This window comes from Egretta garzetta, unplaced genomic scaffold (assembly GCF_000687185.1).
Source record: "Egretta garzetta isolate BGI_Z169 unplaced genomic scaffold, ASM68718v1 scaffold114, whole genome shotgun sequence".
Lineage (NCBI taxonomy): Eukaryota > Metazoa > Chordata > Aves > Pelecaniformes > Ardeidae > Egretta > Egretta garzetta.
This window is the reverse complement of record NW_009259317.1, coordinates 52691-72763: the sequence shown is the minus strand read 5'-3', so window position 1 is coordinate 72763 and position 20073 is coordinate 52691.

The window sequence follows — 20073 nt, the reverse complement described above, 5'->3', positions numbered from 1 at the left end:
GAAACAGGAGACCTTGTTACCTGAGATTTGGAGAAAGCTGAGGTACTCAATTACTTTTTTTGCCGCAATCTTCACTGGCAAGTGCTCAAGCCACACCACCTGTCGTCGAAGGCAAAGGCAGGTACTGGGAGAATGAAGAACCACCCACTGTAGGAGAAGATCAGGTTCGAAATCATCTAAGGAACTTGGAGATGGACAAGTCTATGGGACCTGATGAGATGTACCATGGGTTGTGAGAGAACTGGTGGATGAAGTTGCTAAGCCACTATCCATCATATTTGAGAAGTTGTGGTAGTTCAGTGAAGTTCCCACTGACTGGAAAAGGGGAAACATAGCCCCCATTTTTAAAAAGGGAAAAAAGGAAGACCCAGGGAACTACAGGCCAGACAGTCTCACCGCTATGCCTGGCAAGATGATGGAGCAGATCCTCCTGGAAAGGCACATGGAAAATAGGGAGGTGACTGGTGACAGACAACAACAGGCTTCACTAAGGGAAAATTGTGCCTGACAAATTTGGTGGCCTTTGATGACAGCCTTACGGTGTTGGTGGATAAGGGAAGAGCAACTGACGTCATCTACCTGAACCAGTGCAAAACATTTGAAACTCCCACATGACATTCTTGTCTCTAAGTTGGAGAGACAGGGATTTGATGGATAAACCACTCAGTGGATAAGGAATTGACTGGATGGTTACACTCAAAGAGTTGTGGTCAATGGCTTGATGGCCAAGTGGAGACCAGTGACAAGTGGCATTCCTCAGGGGCCAGTATTGGGACTGGTGCTGTTTAACATCTTTGTTAGTGACAGGGATTGAGTGCACCCTCAGTAAGTTTGCCAACGACACCAAGCTGTGTGGTGCAGTCGATATGCTGGAGGGAAGGGATGCCATCCAGAGGGACCTTGACAGGCTTGAGAGGTGGGCCTGTGCAAACCTCATGAAATTCAACAAGGACAAGTGCAAGGTCCTGCACGTGGGTCAGGGCAATCCTAAGTACAAATACAACATACGTGTTGGAGCAGGTCCAGAGGAGGGCCACAAAGATGATCCAAGGGCTGGAGCACCTTTCCTATGAAGAGAGGCTGAGAGAGTTGGGCTTGTTCAGCCTGGAGAAAAGGCTCCAGAGAGATCTTGTAGCGGCCTTCTGGTACCTGAAGTGGGCCTACAGGCAAGCTGAGAGAGGGACTTTTTACAAGGGCCTGTAGTGGTAGGACAAGGGGTAATGGCTTTAAACTGAAGAAGGGTAGATTTAGATTAGATATAAGGAAGAAATTCTTCACTATGATGGTGGTGAGGCACTGGAACATGTTACCCAGAGAAGCCGTGGATGCCCCATCCCTGGAAGGGTTCAAGACCAGGTTTGATGGGGCTTTGAGAAACCAGGTCTAGTGGAAGGTGTTCCTGCCCGTGGCAGGGGGGTTGGAACCAGATGATCTTTAAGGTCCCTTCCAACCCAATCTGTTCTATGTTTCTATGATTATTTAAAAAAAAAAATATAAAGCAGGTATATCAAATGTTTTATACTGATCTGATGCTGTTTGTGGATTTAAGTATGTTGCTTGCCATCCTGCAGCTTCAGAGGAAAATACCTAGGGATTATAAAACTGACTGTATGGTGCTGTGCCTTGATTGAGCAAGACCGAACAAGAAAGAATGGAACAGGAAAGGGCAGGAATTTGATCACAGTAAGTTGAGTTTCTATTATACTTACTATTTTTCTTCCCAATTTAAGAGGCAACAGGAAAAGAAAAGACAATCTTAAAGGCAATATAATGAAAGCATAAGGTAACAATCTATTCATACACATTTCTAAAAGAAAAAGTAACACGAAACACAATGCAGTTACAACAGCTGTTAGAGAAAATGACATGGTATATATGGAACATAAGATGCAAACTCCAGACTTAGGCTTTGATCACCTTTCCTTTGGGATCAACAGTTCATTTGATGATACAGATGCAAATGGAAATGGGAAGGAGCTATAAAATATTTTCAGCTTTGAAGTATTTGCTAGTCATGACTGCAGTTTTCTTATTGGTACTGACAGGAATGCTATTAAAGATATTGCTAACACTTTCCCTTTATTCCCCTGTCAAATACTGAACTTGCCTATTTGAGCATTTCATTTGATCATTGTTGTTTGATGCCCTTGGTCCTAGATTATCCAGGTATATAAATTAACATGAACAAAATCATTATTTTCAGAAAAATCCACCTCTGAATATGCAGAGAGAGTGATTTGGGGCTTGGGGGAAGAGAATTTACTTTTCTGTAGAGGGTGACTAAAAGACCATTTAAGTTACAGTTCTACATTGAGCAATACATAAGTGGGACTCAACTAATTCATAGGCTTTGTGTTGACCTATTGTGCTGAAATTAATTTTACCCTGGTAGTGGAGCTCTTCTGTAAAAAGAATTGAGAGCAGCAGCATAGTTTAATATTAAGAAATCAAATTAGATGTGATACAATCAGTGGAACTTTGCTTTCCCAGTAGGATTCCAGTGGCTAAAATATCAGGTTGGAATTCAGTCCAAGGCATTTGAACTGCAGTCTTTCTGGTGTCACATCCTTCATGCAATTTCCTGGTGGTGTTGTGCTTCATCTTCAGTCAGTTATGTAAAAAAAAATAAAAATCCAGCAGTGCTAATTAGCTGAAGGTAATGGCAACAGAATGTGTCACTAACAGCTGAAATATAGTCTGAAAATTTCAAAAAATATTTAATAAATCATCACACTTCGTCAAATCAAATCAGTCACTATAATAAACCAACGACAGTGGAGTGCACTGGTGTATAGAAAATACTGAGCACAAAATATCACCAGTGATTAACTACCTATCATTGTACTACAGACCATACTTCACCTTCCTGAGAAAGCAGTTATGACGGAACATAATATAATAAAAACTTTCAGCAGGTGCCATTATAATGAGGAAAACCAACTTGATGGAGTCTGTGCAGCCAGTGAAACTTCTATCCCTTCTGGAGGCAGCAGCTTCTTACTCTGACTGCAGCCCTTTGAATGAAGTATCCCTTAATTTCTGGGGACTACGCCTCTGGAAACCCAAATTATGCACGAAGCTTGTAACAGCAGTCGGATTTGTTCTGTGCTTCTCTTGCAAATATTAAAAAAGTTTGGCCTCTAACATCATGGGTTTTTTTCCCAGTTTGATAAATAACTCGTCTTCAGTATTTCTAATTATCAGAATCAAATGCTGGCCACGGTCCATTCACCATTTGTTTCACCTGTTTGTTATGCTGTTATTTGCTTTTTTCATGTACATCATAAAAAAGTAATTTGGGGAAATGGATTCATTAATAATTGTAATCATAATGCTGTAACTTTAATTTCTTCAGAATGGAATGAATAGCTGCTATATTACTCTTTAATTTACAAGCTGGAAATCTAGGAAGCACAAGGAGGTAAAATGGTTTTTATAGCTCAAAAATGGGCTCTGGATGTTTATGAGTACAATAGCAATGGTAAAGAAAGGATTAATAAATCAGGTGAGGCACAATATAATTAACTTTAAATTTAACCTGAGGGCGGTAAAAGTATATGTGAAATGTCTAAGGATGCAGTCTTGCAAGCTGTTACTACCGAAGCAGCATAGATTTTGTCAGTAGCACAGCAAAGCTGGGTGTCGTACACCATCCATTGATAGCAGGACAGAGCAAAAGTGGCGAAGGTGCAGGGCTGTGGTTTGTACAGTCGGTGACACAGTCAGTGACACCTAGCACCCAGCCCTGCGCACAACAGGAAGGTACAGAGTAGGTCACATCTGCAGTAGGAGACCTAAGGGTGAAATTCATGACATTCACCTCTCCCGTGCTCCTGGAACCTTAAGGCTCGCAAGGTCAGTCTGTGGTTTGTTTGGCCCTTTCCATTTTACTCTTACTTCATGTCTAGGGATTTATTATAGAAATGAGCTGTCAGTAATAAAGTTGGGAGTATCTTTTTTCAGCTCTGAACAACCCGAATCGTTTGGATTTGGTGCGGTGATTCATTTAAAAAGAAAATGCAGATCACGCATTGCTCACCAGCTGTCTGTGGAAAAATTTCCATAAGATCTAAATAAGATTTGTAGCATTTTTGAGTCTCATACAGAGACAGCCAGTGGCATGGCTGCAAAGGGCAGCTTCCAGCTGTGGTGTTCCTTCCCGGTGATCATCTTGGCGGTTCCTGGGGGAACAAGGTATAAACCAACAGTGCCATCATGCTGCAGGGCATCACCAGTCACTAGCGGCAGTGCTCGCCTTGTGTGTGACTTCCAAACACTGTTGCGGCTTTGGTGCACCTGGTATCTGCTGTTTTACAAGCCAGCACAAAAAACGTTGGAATGTAGGTAAACAAGTGGCCGGTTTATGAGAGCAATGGGAGAAGCTGCTATCCATTGAACCCTTCAGCTAAAAGAATAGTTTAGGTGTGAGAATTAACATGCTATGTCTTGGGTTATTTTAATGTATAAAGAACTGTAATGACAGTCTTTGCTCTGTGCTGGGCCTTGCTGAAGCTTGAAGCTCCTGACTAGATTTATACTGTTTTGTTTAGCTTTGTTTTGTGTGTGATAATTATCCTAAATAATGATTAGTTTGAGTGGTTGTTTTGGTAGCTTTGATTAGGTGCCAGCTACTACGAAATTTATGTGCAATTTTGTGGTTTGGTGTAGTGAGCATCTTCACATCCAATAATGACTGAAATTAACTTCTATTACTTTTGCAGGTATTACATTTCTGTAAATATTCCCACAAATCTTCCCATGACATAATTTCTCAACAGAAGTGAAATGTTTTTCCTCACCTTTGTCCACTCTTCCTGTGTTTTTCATCCATTCAGACTTTCAAAAGCATATGCTTTTCGTCCTAAAGTTCAATTGAAGAAAAGGCATGGCTAGTGTGATGTATTTTGCTACCCTCAATAACTTAAAAATTGTCACTCTTGCACCTTGACAGCACTGATTTACTGATTAATGGGCCATCACCTTGCCTTTGTATAAAGCAATTTCTCTCAGTTCCTGATGAATTACCAAAGGAGCTGTAAAACAGACTGCCGCACACTGTACAAGTTCCCACCACTCAAAAAACTCTCTGAGAGCCACCAAATCGTATCAGGGCAGCAGCTTCTGGCTCCTGATGAGTTCCTGAGGCAGCTGACCTATTGCTCCCAATAAGGACAATTTGGGAGCCTGGGACTGTACAAATCAGTAGCCTCCACTGGACTGATCTGTGCCCCACTAAAATACTGTGCTAACACTTCTTTCAGCTTTAATTTCTGCTATGGGAGCCCCACTGAGCAGCCAGGTTAAAAGGATTCACACAAATCCGTGTTTCCACTGAAACTCAGAGTAGATCTTAGGGAGTTCATTGTTAATCAATTGATTTAAATTATTTGTCTGCATGCCTGGAAATGGGATGGAGGAAACCAATTCTATCTGCTACTGAATGACTCCTTACAGCAGAGTAGAAACATGAAGTTCTGGAGGTTTCATACCCTTTCCAAATATTTCCATTTATTAGAATGGTAATGTTCATGCCACTGAGGCTCTTGAGAGTATAGTTATTGTATATGCAAACCATTCATTCATCACCTAAGTGTCCACAGCATACAGTTGTCCTGTAGAGTTTGTTTTCAGTAGAATATTTTGCTCTTCTTTCCCTCCACTTTGCTATGCAGACAGCTTCCAATCGTGCTTGTGCACCCTGCACGTCTTGTCAAGTGCAACTGCCATGGGTGTAAATTCCTCCTCTGGTATTTTGCCTTCCTAAATTGTAGAAGGTGTGGAGAATATAAAATGTTGCCTTCTATTTCTTTTGCACACCGACTGTGCCCAGTTCACCATTTAAATTCTTCTTATTTGTATCCCAAAGATACAAATATTTGTGTTGTATTTTATAATGCATCTTGAAAAATTCAATAGTGCTCATGGCCCATATCCAAACTCATCTTTTCTTAAGGCTGGAGTTAAAAATGATCATGTGCCTTGCTACCCCTGAAGCTTGTATTTCACTCCTGCCAACAGCGTGTTTCTCTATATGCGCACATCTCACAATTTGACATGCAGCTTGTAAGATCTTCAAGATATTATAAATCAACAAGCAAATCAATTGAAGAGAAGTTTCATTAACTGAATAGGAACAGATGTGTGCATAGGGTAACATTCCTCATTAAAGGAGAAAGTGTATGACCTTTGCAGCGCTTAAGTCTCAAATAGCTGACAGGTAGATGGTGTGGAAGGTTATATTTCTATGAGGCTCTTGCCTGAGCCACTTGGAGTTAGTTCTTATGCAAAGGATTATGTTATGTGTATCAGTTAGCTAACGCTCAGTAGATCTTTTTCATGCAGCACAATGTGTGACAGATTCTAACAGAACTTTGTTGATTTACATCATAGATTTGTTACAAGTATGTGGTTTTCCATGTTTAGCTTTTGAAATTGTTTTGCATGGCTGGGAAGTGAAGATTTGCAGAACTTGATTGCTAGGACTGTGCCCCATGTTATGTTGTATTATTTGCGGTACTAAATAGAGGGTCAGTTAAACAGCAGTGATGAACACGATTGTTTTTCTGAACTTGCCTTCAGTGACTGTTTGACTTCTGATTACTGACCTACAGTGACCTACGTGTCTACGAGTGACAGCAAGCCCCCAGCAAAACTGCAGAAGACCACAGTCCCATTCTCTGTGGACATTTTCTCAATGAGGGTATGTTTGATACAACTGCCAGTAGTATCCTGTTTTGCGGTGGCAACAGCAAAAGACGCTCATGCTGGTCACTGATGATCATCGTACATTTTAAGAGATCTGCCTTTCTCATCAACTCTGCCCTTCTGGTTTCCTGTGTTTTCTTTAACAATAATCAGCAGAGACCCTGAAGTTTCACAACAAGTATAATAACTGGGCTGTTTAGATAGCAATATAACTTTTTAATCTTTCCTTTCTCAGTTTGCACCTTCTGGAGAAGGCTGATGAAAAAGGTGCACTACTTATACCAACCTATTTAGAAGACTTTGAAAGCAGATAACCTTTTGTCTGTGTGGTAGTGTATCCTTATTTTCTGCCTTAAACCTTCTTCTTTAAACTTACTTGCCAAAGGGACTTTCAGCTTCAATTCTCTTGGCTTCTCTCTTGCCCCCTGTTAGCCTCATGTTCAATAATCAGGTCTTTCAATTTTCATCCAGATTTGAGAGAGAATAATTTTAAAAGAAAAAAATCAAAAGGCAAACACACAAACTATCAGAGGATTTAATGCCATCCTCAAAAGCTTCTGATTTTAAAAAGCTCTCTAGCAGTCAAGATGTTTTTTTTCCCACCATGTTAATAAGGCCAACAAATATAGAGCTAGTAATAATTAAAATGAAAATAAATTTTTAAAAATCCAACTTTGGTCTACTACATTGCTGTAGTAACTTTAACAGTTACAGAAACTCTTTTTTTTCTCTTGAGTTTAGAAGCTTAGAGAAAGCTATCTCCAGTTAATTTGAAACTTTGTGATACAAATCTATCTTAAAATCTCTGATACAGACTTTGAGACAGATTCATTATATGTGTCTGCCTCTTGTGCTCTGAGTTTTGCCTTTTGAGGGTACATCACTCAGCTCTAGCCTCAAGTGTGATAAAGAATGTTAGGAAAAAATCTGTAATGTGAATCCAGTCTAGGTTTGACTTAGAATAAGCATCTCATTTTTCACTCTGTAGCCATAGGTTTCACTCTAACACGTCTTACAATGTCTCACTTGAGTACATCCCAGAGAATCTTTTTCCCAATTCTTTCCAAATCTTACACTAACTCTGGAAATTGCTTGTCTGTGGAGGACTTTATTTTTGACTCCCAGTAGATCCACAGAAAATTGCAAGGGTTAGTTCCGACAAGGACCAATACTTCTCCTGTCAGCTGCAGAACTCCATTTATTTATTTGCTGGGACTGAAGGCAAGAGTGATCCATCTCACCCTGTACCTTGACTGCACTTACTGTGAACAAGATGTGATAGAGTATAACAAGCATTCTGCATAAAACTTTAATTTCAGTTGCTAGATAAATAGGAATTAAAGATTCAGATGTTAGATAAAAAAAGGAATATGTGCTGCAGATTTTTGGTTAGGAAATAATATTTAAACAGCAGCTCTTCTAGTTGTAGCTGCAAAATTAAACCCATTTAGAGTGCACTTATTCTAAACAGAAAATGTCTTGTAGATGCAATTGTTCTGTTGCATGAAATCACATCCAAATTATTGTTTTTCTGGGTGTAAAGTACTTTATATAACTGCAGTTGTGTAATGAAGTGAAGATTAGTATACTGCACATATGAGACTTGTGCTGTAATTGTAAAGAAAAATTACTTTCCTTGCATTCAGCCTAACATTTTCTAAAAGAGTCATTTGCATTTATGAACTTGAGCCCAAAATGTGGATGTTTTTGCTTTTTGGAAAATGTGAACCTAAATCTGAAACAAGGAAATTAATTAAAGTGTGCTGTATTGAGATTTATATCTGGACAGTCCAGAATCAAAAGTGCCAGGAAAATGAAAATCTTTTTGTTAACTGGAAGTACCACACTTCTAAATTGAAAAGACAAAGCAGGAGGTTGAAGAAAGATTTCAGTAGTAGCATTTTCTAGGTAAGATGAATGCATGGCATAGTTCAGAAATCCATACTAGGAAGCTAATCTTCTGAATGTTAGATTAGTTAGAATTATTTAGCGTGTTCTATTTAACAGAAAAATCTTTTAAACTGGGATCGAGCTGCTTGTCTGACAGGGTACGTATTCACTGATGACTTAATCCTAGGCAACAGAATTGATAGTCTTCTCTCTTATCCATTTTATATCAGCTCACCCACCGTTAAGTTGCACAATTCACCTGTCATTCACAAGTAAATTCTATATGGGTGTTGCTTGCTAATTACTCTAATTTACTTTTTAAATGAGGAGATGAGAGAACAAGCAAGAGACTGAAGATAACAACTTTAAAATAAACCCCTCATCATGCACAGTCATGTACTGATGTTTAACATCTGAATATCAATTTAAACATGGATTAAATAATGAGGTTTGATTAGGAACAATCTAAGTGAAATAACACTAAACTGATGTAGGACAGAGAACACAAATCATGCTAAGGAAAAGAAAGGGCAGGAGAGCAGCTGGAATAGAAAAAATGCAGAATATGGGAGGAAAGGTGCAGTTGTAGTTAATCTGCGAAAACTGCTTAGTATTGGACTAATTTGACTCCTTAAGAAGTCAGTGAGAATTTTACTGCTGATTTCAGTGGGAGCAGTTAGGTGAAGTGGGTTGAGAGCCCGACTCAGACATCTTTAAATAATTTCAACTCTCAGTGACAGGCTGATTGGACTTCATGTATAGCTTTTTGATAGAAGTTTTGCCCTATTCTTTTAGAAGACTGTCGAGGCAGTGGGGACAGTGGCAAGGAGAGTACGTGTCACAAACCTGATCAAGTTAATAGGTTAGTTTAATGTGATGATTGGAAAATATGTAAAAGTCTTGAAGGACAATAGCAGAGGTAGGTAGATACAGATTCTTTGGATTGCTGTAATATTGATCCTAAAGCTTGGTCAGGAAAGCTGAATAACACTCTAATGCTGAGTGTCTTGTGTTGCATGTTAAGAAAGGCAGAAGCAACCATTATAATGGTATAACAACTCATAACAGTCTCTCTTCTATTCTGTGCTCCATTCTCCTGCTCTAATTGGGTCTAAAAATTCACCAAGAGAGGTGAATTCCTGAGCACACAGCTCCTTTGGGAGCCTTCTCTGCACCAGCTCCAGAGTGCCTGCGTGACCTGGCACAACAGAGAGAGAAAGGGAATCTGCTGGGTCCTACATCCCACTAAGTGAAGATAGTGGGTTACAATAGCTTCTTCATGGTGAAACAATCCCATTAGAAGATGGGATGACTAGAAATGTGTAGACAGCTTCTGCTGCTGAATGTCAATATGCTTCTTTCTGATATGTATTACCTCCTTGGAAACATGTCTTCTGGTTTTGGTTAATGAGGAAGTTGACAAACTCCTTCTATTTCTGACCTCTTCTGCAGCTGTTCCCAAGTCTTCAGAAATAGGTCAGGGCCACAGATATATTTATCTTCACCTCCTATGAATAGATGATAAGATGAATAGATGATATTGTCCTCTGTTTCAACACCAGCTCTGGTTATTTGGTACTCTGTTCTTGGAAGGCCTGTCTCTAAATCACATATGCTGTCTGTATTCAGGCTGTAGTTTGCTTTCAGTATTTCATATAATGTATAGGAGAATTGCAATTGATATAACTAATTCAGAGAGAATAACTGCCAAAAGGGAACTGAAAAAACATGTCTGGGTCGTTTGTGGTCTCGTTTAGTACCACTGCAATAAGAAGTTTTTTTCAATGTAATTGCTGATAATGTTTAAAGATTTTGTTAATTTCAAGTTTAACTGCAATTATGGCTGTCTCAGTGACAGAGAAAAACCTATGGGATTTTAACATTCTGTGAAATGTACATGTAAAATTCTGATATAATATCCATCAGCACCGGAGTCTCTACTTCTGGCTGCGAGGAGTGACTCTTAAGTTCACAAAAAGGCAAAACTAAAACAAAATAAAACAGATTTTTTATTTATTTCATGGAAATTTAATGTCTCTTAAATTACAGTTAGTGTTTGTAGGAAAACCACAACTAATTCCTCGCACACAAAAAATACAGAAATCCGTAAGGAGTACGGAGAGTTCACAGAGCTTAGGCAGAGCGATCCTCCTGTTCTCTACCTTGCCAGACTGGACATGTCTATAAGAATAGAAATTTCATTAGCTGTGTGAAGGTCCTGAACTCCTGCCCTTCACCTGATCCTGCGTTTTCAGCCCTCGCTCTCAGATCACACCTAAATCATGTCTTTGCTCCTGTACTGTACATGCAAAGAGTGGTTTGCGCCTGGGATTGTTCTAAAGACAAAGAAAATAATGTTAGTGCTACTACAGAGGACCGGGCTCAGCCACAGAAATGCATCTAAAATGTCTTTTCCATGGCACACTCCATTTTGGTCTGTATTTTTTCAGTTGTGTAATCAAACAGGCTGGTTCCTGAACAAAAGAACGTGATCAAAGAGGCTGGTTTCCTCCTGCTAAAACCAGAAAGAAAATAATGTAGTAGGGTTTTTTTAAAAAACCCTACTAATCCGAGTCAATTCTGAATCTATGGCTCAGCAGTGGGTAAGGGGATCCATATTATAGAGGTGATTATGTCTTTCACATGAGTGACAAAACCAAAAGAACGTCGCTATGGTTCTACAAGAATAGAGTTGTTAGCACTCTATTGAAATTCCAATTTGGGTAATTACTTTTTCCTTACCTAACTTCACCTGCAGTTCCAAATGGATGCAATCTTTAATTCCTATTATAAACTATTGTGTAAAATCAGCATAGCCCCTGCAATTTACCCTAGAACTAACTGCAATTCCTGGGTGTCTGAAAAGATTCTTGGGTGGTATACATTCAATTTGTAAAGACCTTTGAGATCCTTGTGAAGTGATAGGTCTATATGAATATATAACATCACTTTCCTAGGTTAGATTAAAAGGGGAAAGTGATTTCTACCTAAACAAAGTCAAATGGTATAAAATTATCCAAAGCTTTGATAGGAGGGAACAGATTAATATATTATTTTTTAGATCTTCTGTTCTCTTCATTCACAGTTCTGTCAGTCACTTGATCAGCACTTTTTGTGTAGATGGAGGTAGGAGATGGAAGGAGAGAAAAAGGTTGGCTAAAGAAGCTCTGTTGTAGCTTAATCCTCAGCTGAAAGAGATGTAATGTCGATGAAGTCAGACTGTACCACAGAGGACAAGCACTGGGCCCATGTTCCTTTCATAACAAGGAGCATCCCTCTTTTGTATCCTCTTGCCTCTCAAGACAAGAATACAGCTATTACTGCTGTATTTTTTCTCCCGATGTTATACTGGCTCTTAATATTATAAAGGGGATCCCAGAAAAGCTGGAACATTTACTCCATTTGCTTTAAGACAGGGAAAGAAAGGGGGGAAAAGTCAGACATATTCTGGGCTGCTGATGGAAGGTATCGCTTTGACTTTATTACTTACACCAGTGGTTCTAAAAGATTGTTTCATTCCAAAATACACCTAGAGACTAACTAAGAAGCAGAATTACTTCCTTTTTTTTTTTTTTTTCTGTCTCAGTTATTAGCTGGAATACTTGGTTTGACTTATTTTTCAGTTTTGAAAAAGGGTATTTTTAACTGAATCACAATTTTTTTTCCACAGGTAAAATTTAGCACCAAGAGAAATGCACAGACTTGTGTCTGCAGAGATAAATTTTTGCTGTGTAATTGCCAGGTGCTTTTACAGTCCTCTTTTTCTTAGGCTTCTATGATTTGAATATATCCTTTGTGTAGCTGAATGTTTTATTTTGAATTCTTGTAACATTTACTGTACGTACCCCCTCTCCCTTTTTTTTTTTTTGGTGCTGTCTCTCCAGAATTTTTCTCTTCTAATGCAGCATGTCTAATTTACAGATTACTTGAAACAGTTTCCAACATGCCCTTGAACACTGAAAACTATTATGCAAGTACTGGTGTAAGCACTAGTGATACTTAGCTCTCTCAGCATGAAACCCCCCTATATCACTAAGGAATTGCACTGATTTCAGACATTTGTGTGTTTGAAATCTTTAAGCCAAGGATCCAAAACAGGATATTGAGACCCAGTTCCATTATCCACTGCATAAAACTAGGTTGGAGATAATAATTACTGGAAACTTGATCCAGTTGAGATGCTGAAGCTAATTTGTTTTTTCTTCTTTGTGCATGAAGCATGTATTCCTTCATCAATATAGAACTTATCAATACTTTACGGATTTTGTGTAATTTTTTTCCTTCTTTCCTAAAAAAGTGTAGTCAATGTCATAGCTTTCTCCAGTCCCCATTAAGATCAATGGCAATATTGCCATGCACTTAAAAAACTGCAAAATCTCACTTTTTTATATACCTTAACAGAACAATTGAGATAGTTTTTGATGACAAGTGTCTTATGAGAGACACACTGAATTCAGCCTGTATTCCCCCAAACCAAGCAAAAGAAAACATAAAGATCAGATTTGGTGATAGGGTAAAAGACATCTCAACTGTAAAATCAGTAGTTCTTAAGAATGAATAGATTCAAATGGCACATTTAATGTTCTATGAAATGTGCATCACCTTTACAGAGATGCATTAAAGAGGTGCTGTCATGTATTTCAAACTTGCTGGAAAAGCAGAGTTTTTATATTTTGTGACCTAGAGAGTAATAAAAAAAAAAGTGGCACCTAGTGGTTTTAATGCTCCAACTTGTCAGTAAGCATTGTAGATAATTATTGCTTGTCTCACTGCCAGTGAATGCCAATTTCAAAGCTAGATTATGAATCTGCATGAAGATTATACAATTTGTGTAACAGTTATAATGTGTCTCATTTTTCTGAGTTTTTAATATGAGTTACTAACATGTCTCTTTCTAGATTTGTTCCACAGATTTAAAAATCAATTTTATTTTCAGAAGTTTTTTTCCTACATAATGATAAAATGTTAGAAATCTTTGCTTCTATATGCCTGTCCCATTGCCTTGAAGTTTACATAACTTATGTCAATGTAATTATTCCTTTGGGTTAGAGCATCTGTATAGGCATCAGTTATTGAACAAAGATGTTTCCATTATTTTCCCTGTGTAAGATTTCCCTATTTAATCATACATTTGTCTGGTTTCGTCTCTGTGGATCATTATGACTGTATGCTGTAATTTCTGAAATGGGAATTTTACAGGTGCCAAAAGCAAAGGTTGTCTCATGGCTAAAGACCAAGGGGATAGTGAGTACCGAGCCAATAGGCTTAGTGCTATGCTCTGTGTCCAGTATAGTTTAATTACCTATTCAGGTCATTTTCCTCTGGATGTGATTATCACCATCAATAAACCGACTGTCTCTAACAATGCTTGATATATGCCTATACTTTCATTTTATAGACAACTTGTAGCATGTTTCCCTTCTGAACTCAATTTTACATGTATTACTAAAATTTCTTGCTCATTTGATTAGTTTTGTCTACCCATTGATCAGGAAACTATCTCCAATTTCTTTTATGATATGATCATTGAACCAGATGGAGAATGATTGACCATCAAATTTATGTAGTCTTTTCAATACTGATAAAACACTTTGGTCAAAAATATGGTATGTGTCTAAAATGGTGAATAAACTCAGTGTTATAAAGAAATTATTACTTATCACAAAGTGCGATCAAATTACAATGGGACGAAAATGCAATCATTGAAGAATAATTATTTTAATATGCTGCTGTGCAGGAAGTTGAGAAAAATGGCACGTTTCCCATGGTATTGTTTCAACTTTTGTATAAAATTTTGTTGACAATTGCATATATTCTACAGCATACTCTATGGAAAAAACCCCATAATTCTCTAGAAAATTTGGTTGCTTTTTAGAATACTGTCTGTAGGACTGCAAAACTTATTTACTAAATTCCTAATGAATCTAAGTGGCTTTCACAGATACTGAGCTTTCATACAAAAAATACACACTAGAGAGCAAGGTGTATAATTTATACTATTAGTGTATAGTAAGCATATAGAACTAAGACAAAAAATAATTACGTCATATCAGTTGAAAAGACAATTTCCAAGATCACATTAGAAGACAAGGCTTGGAGTGATACATTTACAAAAAAACTTTCTATAGAAAACTCTGGCTGTTTTAAGTTGAATTCATCAAGACTTTAACTCTTTACTGTATTGCCATCCAAGATGGTGAGATCTAGTATTTCCTTCTCATAACACTCAGTGAGGAAAAAAAAAAATCCACTTACATGTAGAAAATGAGTGACCTAGTGCTACATTTTACCTTTTTAGGCTTTTATAACTATAGAGTAAGGTACGGGTAGTCTCTTATATTACTTGGTAGTTGTTGATAGCAGAATGGAAATGTGAATCCTTCTTCTTGTGCCTCATACTTACTCCTTGAAAAGGTGAAGGTGATGCACATCAGAATAAGAACACTGACAAATGAATTGCAGCATTGGTGCCTTAAGCCAGTAGGATGATCAACTTGACTGTAAAGGTGCCTGAATCAGCGACTTCAATCATTGCGGTTTGAGACAAGCAATGAAATATCGGATGTTCTTATTTATATCCTGGTTAGCTAAGCATGGCTTTTTTTTTTTCTTTTCTTTTCATTCCTTTCTTTTTTTTAATATTACAAGAAATTGCATCATGCATTGTCATTAATCAATTTATTAAAGTCCACATTAAAAGCAGATTGATGTTTGGGATTCCCATTATTTCAGAACAGTGACCGGTAACAAAGCACTTGCTAAATTTCCATTCTTCATGTCCAACTGATACTCATTTATTCTTGCGCCACATTGCCCTTGATATGAAATAGCATTTCTCTCTTTTTGATACATTGCCTTTTGATATATCTACAGAGGGCAATCATATCCAACCTTCGGCTTGACTTTTGGTAGGCTAAAAGCCTAGTTCTTCTCTCCCGTAGTATCTATTTCTCTGTCAACGTCTATAGCTCTTCTCTGAATCTGTAGCAGGAGTGATTAGAAGATGGGTTTTTGAAATTTGAAAGCTCTTTGAGACTTCTGTGGTGGCAGAAATGCTTCTTTTTCTCTTCAGATGGTGAGAAACTGTCCCCAGCCTCCTCAGAGGGATCTTGTTCTCTTTGAATGCCATGTGGGAGTGCTTTGGTGCTAAGCAAAGCGGGCACACTGGCATAGTCCAACAGCAAAGAAAATCTCATCCTCTCTTGGGTTACCTGTGATGTAGTAACAGACAACTTTGGAGGTTCCTAATCTGGCTCAAGTGCACTGTAAAAGGATTTAGCTTAAAAAACCACAATACTGAATATTCTGAATTAAAATCCTGATAGTATGGGAACAACCTGAGCTCTGTAGATTCCTGTGTATCTGAATCGCTGAGTTATAATCTGCAGGAGAATGGATGTTTTAGCATGGAAGTAGAACAGAAGTGGTTGTAATTAATCTCCAAGTTATTCATTCTTGTGCTGGGCATACTTCTTTTACAGTTGTAGAAACATATCAGCTGCCTAGATTTGGTTTATACTTTGGATGGTGCATTTAAGGGCTAATGAGGGCGAAAAATAAGGTGTCATGAAGGTCCGCCACTCAGCGTCAGAAATACTATTTGACAAATAAAAGCAGAACACACAGGAGAAAAAAAGGGGGCTGCTGAAAAAAATGCTTTAGGAAAGAGAGGTAGTGATCTTTAGAAAGATATCTTTTAAATAATTTTCAATGTAATTTGAATAAAACAGCACAAACCCAATTTATGCAAATTGCATATTATGCCACTATGTGTGATGTGTATGTTATACCAATTAAGACTCTGTGGTCTCATCACTAAAGTGAAAATTTTGTCACTGATTAGAGTGAGATCAAGATTTTTTCAGTAGTCCAATCTGGACTCATTTACAGCTACTGTGAGATAGCAGATGCTCTCATCCTTTTACTACTCTCTAACTCTCATCCATCAGTGTGACCAAATTAATTCTGAAGAGCACTTTGAAACTCACGTGCTTATCCAGAGATTATACATGGTGGCATTCTGGATAAATTTAGTGAATACAATGCAGAATTGTTACCACATCATGTATAGAAAAACTTTCAAAAATATTAGTAAAGAAGTGTATCTGAATACGATTTCCCAGGTTTAATTTTCTAAAGACTAGCAGAAATCATGCATACAATTGAATTCAAGTTTAAGTTAAAATAAAACCCTTTAAAATGTTTAACTGGAAAAATTAACATTTGATAATGCATTAACAATAAAATAACATTTTGTAAATGTTATTGTTATTTGGTTTTCATTTGTAAATTAAGAGGAAAGAAGAGAGAAAACACCTCTCTCTAATCCCATATCAAGTCTGGGAGATTGCTTTGCTTCCCTTCAAAAATGAAAGGAAGCCATTAGTTGTTCTGTATCTGTGATTTTTAGATCAAAACTTTATAATCTTCCATTAAGGAAAAAAAAGCATTGAGGTCAATTTACCAAACATTCAGAAATGCAGGATGATACAAAGTCAAAGTTGTGCCTGCTTAAATGTTAATGTGAGAAAGATTATGACTCTATGCCAGGAGAGCTGCACAGGAAGAATGTTTCATTTGAGTTAGTTTCAAATAGAATCTGTAAAGAGTAAAGTTTCATGATGTTCTTTCAACCATCCTTTTCTTCTTTTCTTTTTTTTTTTTCCCAAAGTTTTCTTTTTATAAGATATTGCAGGATATAAAAACATCTCATCGTTGATATTTCTTCCCGACATTTAAGAAACTAACCATAATTCAGAGATAATAAGCTCTAATTGGGGTACATGGTGATTGCAATACAGTGCATTGTGCCTGAAACGGTTTTGCATGTGAAAGACCATTTGACTATATAATTCTTTGCAGTCAGGCTTAGAACTTTTTTGAAATTTCTAATTGTCTGAAGGAAATGATGCTGGTATGTTTTGGAGGGACTGAATAAGAACAAAAGTAGTTTGGCAAAATATTAGGAAATTTGGCACATTTGGTTTTCGTTTTTCTGTGTGGGGGGTTGTTTTTTTATTTAATAGCAAAACTAATTTGGATGCATATAAGCAAAATGTATAAAAATAAATTTGTTGAGGAAAAACTTATATTCATGAAGAATGAATATTTCAATCACAAAGGAAATAAAGGGTTATAATGGATGTATGAAAAATGCTCTAGTAATGTAAGAGCAAATGGAAAAATAAGAACTTAAATTTACATTTCATTAAAATGAATCAGTGTATAAAAGCACTCAATTGCAAAGAGTACAAAAATAGTTTTCAACAGTCTACTTAGTCGTTTTTATCACAGGCATACTGTAACATCAGCAAATGACTGTGGAATTCATGACACTTTATTCTCTTATTCTTCTTGTTTATTGGGATATAACTTTTGGAAGTGAGGCCATAAATGTTTCCTTTACCTACTAAAAGACATCTCTTTGTTTTTTATTCAATAGCTATACTGCCATTAAAACAATGAAATGCCTAATATCTGCAATGTATAGACGAGTATGTGCAGTAAAGTATGCACCGTGCATTATAATTTACCTAATCATGCAGCGAGCTGCTTTTTAGGATAGAATTTGTATCAAAGTACAGCTTAGGTAAAGATAAAGTATGTGATACATGGTTGAATTCAAATGCAAAAAGAAAAAAAATCATACTTGAAAGTGCAAGCACATAAAAAGCATTGATTAATAAAAAAATTAAACGTCCCATAAACAATAGCATTCAATTTACCTGGATATTTAAGCAGGAGGATTACTTGAAAGATACCATTGTTGTTATTGATCTATTTGTGTCCAAAAATGTAATGTCACTCTTCTTTTTGAGATAATTTTAATCTCCTTTCTGTTTTAGGAATTGTCATGTTGGACTAGACCAGAGGTTTATCTAGTCCAGTATTCTCATTCTGACCTTAGGAAAGATATTCTTTACTGTATGTGTAGCTACAGGGCAGGAGGGGGGGAAAGTGTGAGAATTTCTGGCTTGGTTAATCTAGAAAAATTTACAATTTTTTTCCCTTTTCTGGTCCTCTAGGTCTTAAAGTGACTTCTGCTGGTTGCAAAGGTTTTACCCTTAGTCCTGAGGTCTTATACATATTCCAAAATGAAGATTTTCAATACATCTAAGAATTCAGGATATTCATGAGCTACGTATGTTCTTTCTGGATCTCTCTGAGTTCTTGGCCTCGGCAGATTCCAGGTACAGTGGCTTCTATTCTGTAATGTGGAAGAAAAAGTATTTAAGATTAATTTACCACCCTTTAATTGAATTTTGTCTCCTGTCCAGTTATTACAAGAAATGGAGATCAGACGCTCCCAACTGTTTCCAGACTACCAGTACATATGTTTTTATTATGATTGGTATAAATGCTAAAAAAAAATACCCTTTTTCTATCACCCTTTTAAGTAAAACGATCCCAACCTTTTTGTGCATTTTTCCATCTCTTTGATCATTTCTCCAAATCTTTCTCTGAGATTTGAACTCCCTTTTCTGAACCTCTGCCAGTTCTTTAACACATTTTTTTTGAAACACTGAACAGTGCTGCCATATTATTCTGGAGGAGATGGCATTTTAGATGGATATATGGCCATTTCTTGACTGTAATGGCACGTTGCGCAATCGATGGGTTTTTTCATTCCCTCCTTTTCTCTTTCTTCATCATAATTTACTTTGGAAGGCACGGTGTAACTTGCTCCAGGCCCTGTATTTGAGTACTAAACAGAAACTGAAAAGAGGTGAGAGCACTCTCTCTTCCGTTTCAGTGTTCCATTCAATTACTGCTGTCTTTAAAGGCTTCTGAGCCAACTAGAAAGAATATCCTCTCCTTTGATAAGTGATTTGGTTTGGGGAGAAGTGCTGGAGTGGTGGCTGGAGTGAGGGCTTACACTGCTTCCCTCTGAAAGAGTGGAGCTACACTAAGGGTTGGCAAGGCTAGATGCCATGGACAGACAGTTGTTCCAGTCACTCTGAGAAACCCTTTAGTTGCCTCTAGCTTGTTGGTGTGCCAGTCTCTAATTTGCTGCCCCAGATTAAACTTATGGCCAGATTTAGGGAAAAGAAGGTATTTTCCTTTAAGCCAGACTGTTTCACTCTGTAGTGTTTTGTACGGTCTTGTCTGGGGGATCCTCTGGGTATTTTCACCAAAAAGTTCCATTCTACTGCAGAATCTCAATACTTAGGCAGTATCCTTAATCACTGCAGGTTTCCTTCTCTGGCATGTGTAATTTTAAAGTCTTTTGATCTTTTATATTAAAGGCCCTATTCTGTGGTCAGATGCTGAGTCATTTTTTGTGCATTGAGTGGTGTTTTACAACCTGTGGACTGGATACTGAAGAATTCTACATTCTGTATATCAGCTGTATATCTGGTTGTATATCAGCTCTGGATCTATCTTATTAACTTGATGGAAGTGGCTTTAGATGACCACTGCTTTGTAGCCTGAGTTCTTAAGCGTGTATGGAAGGGGAAGAGGGAAAAGCAGAAGGGA